Source organism: Saccopteryx leptura, chromosome 10 (genome assembly GCF_036850995.1).
Source record: "Saccopteryx leptura isolate mSacLep1 chromosome 10, mSacLep1_pri_phased_curated, whole genome shotgun sequence".
NCBI classification, from domain to species: Eukaryota; Metazoa; Chordata; class Mammalia; order Chiroptera; family Emballonuridae; genus Saccopteryx; species Saccopteryx leptura.
Window position 1 is genome coordinate 80,056,262 of NC_089512.1, and position 7,363 is coordinate 80,063,624.

General features: G+C 37.4%; 1 pseudogene; it reads right to left on the reverse strand.

Moving 5' to 3' along the window:
• Positions 1-595: 595 nt before the first annotated feature.
• On the reverse strand, positions 596-694 carry LOC136382634 (small nucleolar RNA U3; annotated as a pseudogene).
• Positions 695-7,363: the final 6,669 nt, after the last annotated feature.

Here is a 7,363-nt window from a genome sequence, read left to right on the forward strand (position 1 = left end):
CCGTGACGTCACTCCAAAGAATCCGTACCAAAGCTTTTTAATCCACTCTCCTCTGACAGACACTTGGGCTGTTTCCAGATCTTCACTATTGTGAACAATGCTGCCATAAACATAGGGGTGCATTTCTCCTTTTGGAACAATTCTATGGTGTTCTTAGGGTATATTCCTAAAAGTGGAATAGCTGGGTCAAAAGGCAATTCGATTTTTAATTTTTTGAGGAATCTCCATACTGTTTTCCATAGAGGCTGCACCAGTCTGCATTCCCACCAGCAGTGCAGGCTGATTACACCAAATGAGATTGAAACAGTTATCAAAAAACTCCCAACAAAGAAAAGTCCTGGGCCTGATGGCTTCACAAGTGAATTCTACCAAATTCGAAGAAGAACTAACTCCTATCCTTCTCAAAATATTTCAAAATATTCAAGAGGAAGGAAGACTTCCAAGCTCCTTTTATGAGGTGAGCATAATTTTGATTCCAAAACCAGGCAAAGAAAACACAAAGAAAGAAAATTATAGGCCAATATCACTGATGAATATAGATGCTAAAATCCTCAACAAAATATTTGCAAACCGGATCCAACAATATATGGAAAAAATCATACACCATGATTAAGTGGGATTTATTCTGGGGAGACAAGTCTGGTACAATATTCACAAATCAAACTATAGAAATGATCCCTGAAAGTATAGTCTTTCGCAAATCAATCAATGTGATTCATCACATAAACAAAAGAAAGGAGAAAAACCACATGATAATTTCAATAGATGCAGAAAAAGCATTGGATAAAATCCAGCACCCAGTCATGATCAAAACTCTCAACAAAGTGGGAATACAGGGAACATACCTCAACATGATAAAAGCCATCTATGACAAACCAACAGCCAACATCATACTCAATGGGAAAAAATTAAAAGCAATACCCTTAAGATCATGAACAAGGCAGGAGTGCCCCTTTCACCACTCTTATTTAACATAGTCCTGTAAGGCTTAGCCAAAGCAATCAGACAAGAAGAAGAAATAAAAGGCATTCAAGTTGGAAAAGAAGAAGTAAAACTATCATTATTTGCAGATGATATGATATTGTATATAGAAAACCCTAAAGTCTCAGTCAAAATACTACTACCTGATAAATGAATTTAGCAATGTGGCAGGATATAAAATTAATACTCAGAAATCAGAGGCATTTTTATAAACCAACAATGAACAGTCAGAAAGAGTAATTAAAGAGACAATCCCCTTCACTATTACAACCAAAAAAATAAAGTACCTAGAAGTAAATTTAACCAAGGAGATTAAAGACTTGTACTCGGAAAATTATAAAACATTGATAAAAGAAATCAGGAAAGATACAAACAAGTGGAAGCATATACTGTGCTCATGGTTAGGAAGAATAAACATCATTAAAATGTCTATATTACCCAAAGCAATTTATAAATATAATGCAATACCAATTAAAATACCAATTACATACTTTAAAGATATAGATCATATATTCCAAAAATTTATATGGAACCAAAAAAGAACACGAATAGCCTCAGCAATCTTAAAAAAAGAAGAATAAAGTGGGAGGTATCACACTTCCTGATATCAAGTTATACTACAAGGCCATTGTACTCAAAACAGCCTGGTACTGGCATAAGTACAGGCATATAGATCAATGGAACAGAACAGAGAACCATTAGACTATTTCAATGATACTTGGAATAAGAAGTCAGAGAAACATCCCCATGTTTGTGTTTGTATCATGGTTGTCATATATAACATACATGGGGTATCTTAACCCATTTCCAAGGCACATCTGAACAACCAGTTATGATAACTAGGCCCACACAATGTACCTGGCACTTTGCCAAATACTTTATGGACATTATGATGTTTTATCCTTAATAAGGAGATCAGAATCCTTTCTAACCAACTTAGAGATGTAGAAACTGAAGTTCAGAAGGGTCAGCTGACTTGCTCTGCTAGAAAATAGCAGAGTTTGAGTTCAAATCCAGGTCTGTCTCACTGTGACTGAACTGAGTACAAGCAATCCTCACTGCCTGCTCCACAGTGAAGGCCCCTTCACTGAAGCATGCTCAGTGCACATTGGGACAAAATAGTGCTAACTGTTGTTGCCTTCACAAACGCACACAGAAAACACAGCCAATGAACCTGATCGTGGCCACACCACAAGTCCCCTCTCTGTCACAGGCCTATGTTGCCAGGCCACAGTGCGTTTAGGGTTGTGTGCTATCTGCCAGCATCTCAGATGAAACCCAGAGAAGTGACAGCATGCCACCAGACACGAAAGTGAGAGTCTTTTTGGCCAACTCAAATTATTTATGGCCTAACAGTTAACCAGTCACTCAAGTTAAGGATTTTGGTGCCCTAGGGCTGCTTTATTATCCTCAGCATAAAGACGCCTGTACATAAACAACATTTACTCTGACAGCTGGCTTGTTAAAACCATATGGTGTCAGAATAGGGCTGTTAGAACTGAAGCAGAAGAGGCCTTGCTGTTTGTGTTTGCCTCCATGTGAGTACACTTCACTCACAGGAAGTGCTCACAGAGTTGCTTAGCAGATTTACTCACCCAACATTTACTTATTGACTGCCCACTGTGTGCCAGGTTCTTCTCTAAGCATCAGGGATACAAAAGAGAAAAAGTGTCCTTTTTGTTATAAGGCTTATATTCTAATTGGAGGAAATGGACAATAAATAAATAGATAGATGTCCGTGCTTTGAAAAAAAATAAAGTAGATTAAGGAGGACTGAGCATGAACAGCAGTGGTGTTATGGTCTAGGACAGCCTCTCTTGTTGGGTGGCGTGAGCAAAAGGTAAAGGAAATGAGTGACTAGCGAGTAGAGTATTTTGGTATTCTAGGAAGAATCAACAGTAAGAGCAAAGGTCCTGAGTCAGGAACATGCTTAATGTGTTTAAGAAGCATCAAGGAGGCCAATGTGGCTGACGTGGGAGAAAGGGTGAAAAGCAAGTACGAGAGCAGGAAGACGGGGCGGGGGGTGCCCTGATTGTATAGGGCCCTGCAGCCATGGTGGGCTTTTGGACATTTATTAAATAGATGAATGAATGGACGACTGAGATATTGAATGAAAATGGCTAATCCTGTGCTATGTTAGGACAGGAAAAAGCCATCTTCTACCTGTGGTCCAAGAATTAATCAGAGTACTCACCATTTACTGAAAGCCACTGTGTGTCAAGCTCTCTGCTAGGCATTTGGCAGACATGATCTAGTTTAATGCTTTAGACCAGATGTAGTCAACCTGGTCCCTACCGCCCACTAATGGGCGTTCCAGCTTTCATGGTGGGTGGTAGCAGAGCAACCAAAGTATAAATAAAAAGATAGATTTAACTATAGTAAGTTGTTTTATAAGATTTATTCTGCCAAACTTAGCAAAAATCCTACATAAAGTACTTGGTAAGTAATTATTATTATATGCTTTAACTTGCTGTAACTCTGCTTTATAAATTTTATAAACTAAAATTACTTCCCTACTTTATAAATCACCATTACTGTGGAACCAGTGGGCGATTAGAAAATTTTACTACTAACAGAGATACAAAAGTGGACGGTAGGTATAAAAAGGTTGACTACCCCTGCTGTAGACTATACCAGTGACTGACACATGACCTTCTTCTACAGATGAGAACAGAGACAAACCTAAGTCTCTTTGAGTAAGGCCTGTTGTATAAACCACTTTAGCTTCTGAGATCCTTGGGCAGGACAATCTGACTGAACATAAGGAAGAATTTTTAAGAGAGTAAAACTAATTGAGTACAGAACAGGTCCCACGGAGAAGGGAGGAGTGCTCCGGATGGAGAGCACCTCCATAGATACTGGATATGCAAGCAGGGTCTTAAGCATCCCATCAGGTCTGTGTGTTGGGGGCGAGGGTGACCTCTGGGCTAAACCTGAAAGTTCCTTAGTGCCTTAAGTTCTTCATTCAAGCCTTCCTGTCTGGTGGCCAGAAAAAAAAATACCAAGGAAAAATGTAATCTTCTCAATGTGTATGGGTTTTAATAGAAACTCACAAGTAAATACTATTAAAATTGTCTGTAGTTTATAAGTGATAATTGTGAAATATATAAATCAGAATTATTACTTACATATCCATTATTTTTTTATAATTTTTTATTAATTTTAATGGGGTGACATTAATAAATCAGGGTACATATGTTCAAAGAAAACATCTCCAGGGTATCTTGTCATTCAATTATATTGCATACCCATCACCAATTTGACCCAAAGTCAAATTATCCTCTGTCACCTTCTATTTGGTTTTCTTTGTGCCCCTCCCCTCCCCCCACTCCCTCCCTCTCCTCCATTCCCCCCTTACCACCACACTCTTGTCCATGTCTCTTAGTCTCGTTTTTATGTCCCACCTATGTATGGAATCATGTAGTTCTTAGTTTTTTTCTGATTTACTTATTTTACTACGTATAATGTTATCAAGATCCATCCATTTTGTTGTAAATGATCCAATGTCATCATTTCTTTTGGCTGAGTAGTATCCATAGTGTATATGTGCCACATCTTCTTTATCCAGTCATCTATTGATGGGCTTTTTGGTTGTTTCCATACCTTGGCCACTGTGAACAATGCTGGAATGAACATGTGGCTGCATGTATCTTTATGTACCAATGTTTTGGGGTATATACCCTGTAGAGCAGAAGTCTCCAAACTTTTTACACAGGGGGCCAGTTCACTGTCCCTCAAACCATTAGAGGGCCGCCACATACAGTGCTCCTCTCACTGACCACCAATGAAAGAGGTGCCCCTTCCGGAAGTGCGGTGGGGGGCCAGATAAATGGCCTCAGGGGCCAAAGTTTGGGGATGCCTGCTATAGAGGGATTGCTGAGTCATATGGTAGTTCTAGTTTTAGTTTTTTGAAGAACAATCATACTTTCTTCCATAATGGTTGCATTACTTTATTCCCACCAACAGTGGATGAGGTTTCTTTTTCTCCACAGCCTCTCCAACACTTACTATTACCTGTCTTGTTGATAATAGCCAATCTAACCGATGTGAGGTAGTATCTCATTGTAGTTTTTTTTTAAGTTTATTCATTTTAGAAGGGAGAAAGAGAGACAGAGAGAGAGAAGAGAGACAGAGAGAGAGAGAAGGGAGCAGGAGCTGGAAGCATCAACTCCCATATGTGCCTTGACCAGGCAAGCCCAGGGTTTCTAACTGGCGACCTCAGCATTTCCAGGTCAACGCTTTATCCACTGCGCCACCACAGGTCAGGCTCATTGTAGTTTTGATTTCCATTTCTCTAATATCTAATGAAGATGAGCATCTTTTCATATATCTGTTGGCCATTTGTATTTTTTCCTGGGAGAAGTGTCTGTTCATGTCCTCTTCCCATTTTTTTATTGGATTGTTTGTTTGTTTGTTGTTGAGTTTTATGAGTTCTTTGTATATTTTGGATATTAGGCCCTTATCTGAGCTGTTGTTTGAAAATATCATTTCCCATTTAGTTGGCTTTCTGTTTATTTTGTTATCAGTTTCTCTTGCTGAGCAAAAACTTCTTAGTCTGATGTAGTCCCATTCATTAATTTTTGCCTTCACTTCTCTTGCCATTGGAGTCAAATTCATAAAATGCTCTTTAAAACCCAGGTCCATGAGTTTAGTACCTATGTCTTCTTCTATGTACTTTATTGTTTCAGGTCTTATGTTTAGATCTTTGATCCATTTTGAGTTAATTTTAGTACAGGGGGACAAACTGTAGTCCAGTTTCATTCTTTTGCATGTGACTTTCCAGTTTTCCCAGCACCATTTATTGAAGAGGCTTTCTTTTCTCCATTGTGTGTTGTTGGCCACTTTATCAAAAATTATTTGACTATATATGTGGTTTTATTTCTGGGCTTTCTATTCTGTTCCATTGGTCTGAGTGTCTACTTTTCTGCCAATACCATGCTGTTTTGATTGTCGTGGCCCTATAATATAGTTTGAAGTCAGGTATTGTAATGCCCCCAGCTTTGTTCTTTTTCCTTAGGATTGCTTTGGCTATTTGGGGTTTTTTATAGTTCTATATAAATCTGATTATTTTTTGTTCCACTTCTTTAAAATTGTCATTGGAATTTTGATGAAAATTGCATTAAATTTGTATATTGCTTTGGGTAATATGGTCATTTTGATTATATTTATTCTTCCTATCCAAGAACAGGGAATATGTTTCCATTTCATTGTATCTTTTTCAATTTCCCTTAACAATGTTTTGTAGTTTTCATTATATAGGTCCTTTACATTCTTTGTTATGTTTATTCCTAGGTATTTTATTTTTTTTGTTGCAACCGTGAAGGGGATTATTTTTTTAGTTTGTTTTCTAATGTTTTGTTGTTGGCATATAGAAAGGCTATTGACTTTTGTATATTAATTTTGTATCCTGCAACATTACTGTATTGGTTTATTGTTTCTAGTAATCTTTTTGTGGAGTCTTTGGGGTTTTCAATGTATAGGATCATAACATCTGTAAAAAGTGAAACCTTTACTTCTTCTTTTCCGATATGGATGCCTTTTATTTTTTTATCTTGTCTGATTGTTCGAGCTAGAACTTCTAGCACCACGTTAAATAAGAGTGGAGAGAGTGGACAACCCTGTCTTGTTCCTGATTTAAGGGGAAAAACCTTCAGTTTAGTGCCATTTAATATGATGTTAGCTGATGGTTTATCATATATGGCCCTTATCATGTTGAGATATTTTCCTTCTATACCCATTTTGTTGAGAGTTTTAAACATAAAGTTGTGTTGTATTTTATTGAATGCCTTTGCTGCATCTATTGATAGGATCATGTGGTTTTTGTTCTTTGTTTTGTTGATGTGGTGTATTACGTTAACCGTTTTACATATGTTGAACCATCCTTGAGATTCTGGGATGAATCCCAGGTAATTATGATGTATTATTTTTTTTAATATGTTGTTGTATTCGATTTGCTAGTATTTCGTTTAGTATTTTAGCATCTGTGTGCGTTAGACATATTGGTCTGTAGTTTTCTTTCTTTGTGTTGTCCTTGCCAGGTTTTGGTATGAGGGTTATGTTGGCCTCATAAAATGTGTTTGGAAGTATTGCTTCTTCTTCAATTTTTTGGATGACTTTAAGTAGAATAGGAATGAAGTCTTCTTTGAATGTATGATAGAATTCACTAGTATAACCGTCTGGGCCTGGACTTTTATTTTTGGGGAGGTTTTTAATAGTTTTTCCTATTTGTTCCCTGCTAATTGGTCTGTTTAGGCTTTCTGCTTCTTCATGACTCAGTGTAGGAAGGTTGTACTGTTCTAGGGATTTATCCATTTCTTCTAGATTTTTGAATTTGGTGGCATATAGTTTTTCATAGTATTCTACAATAATTCTTTGTATATCT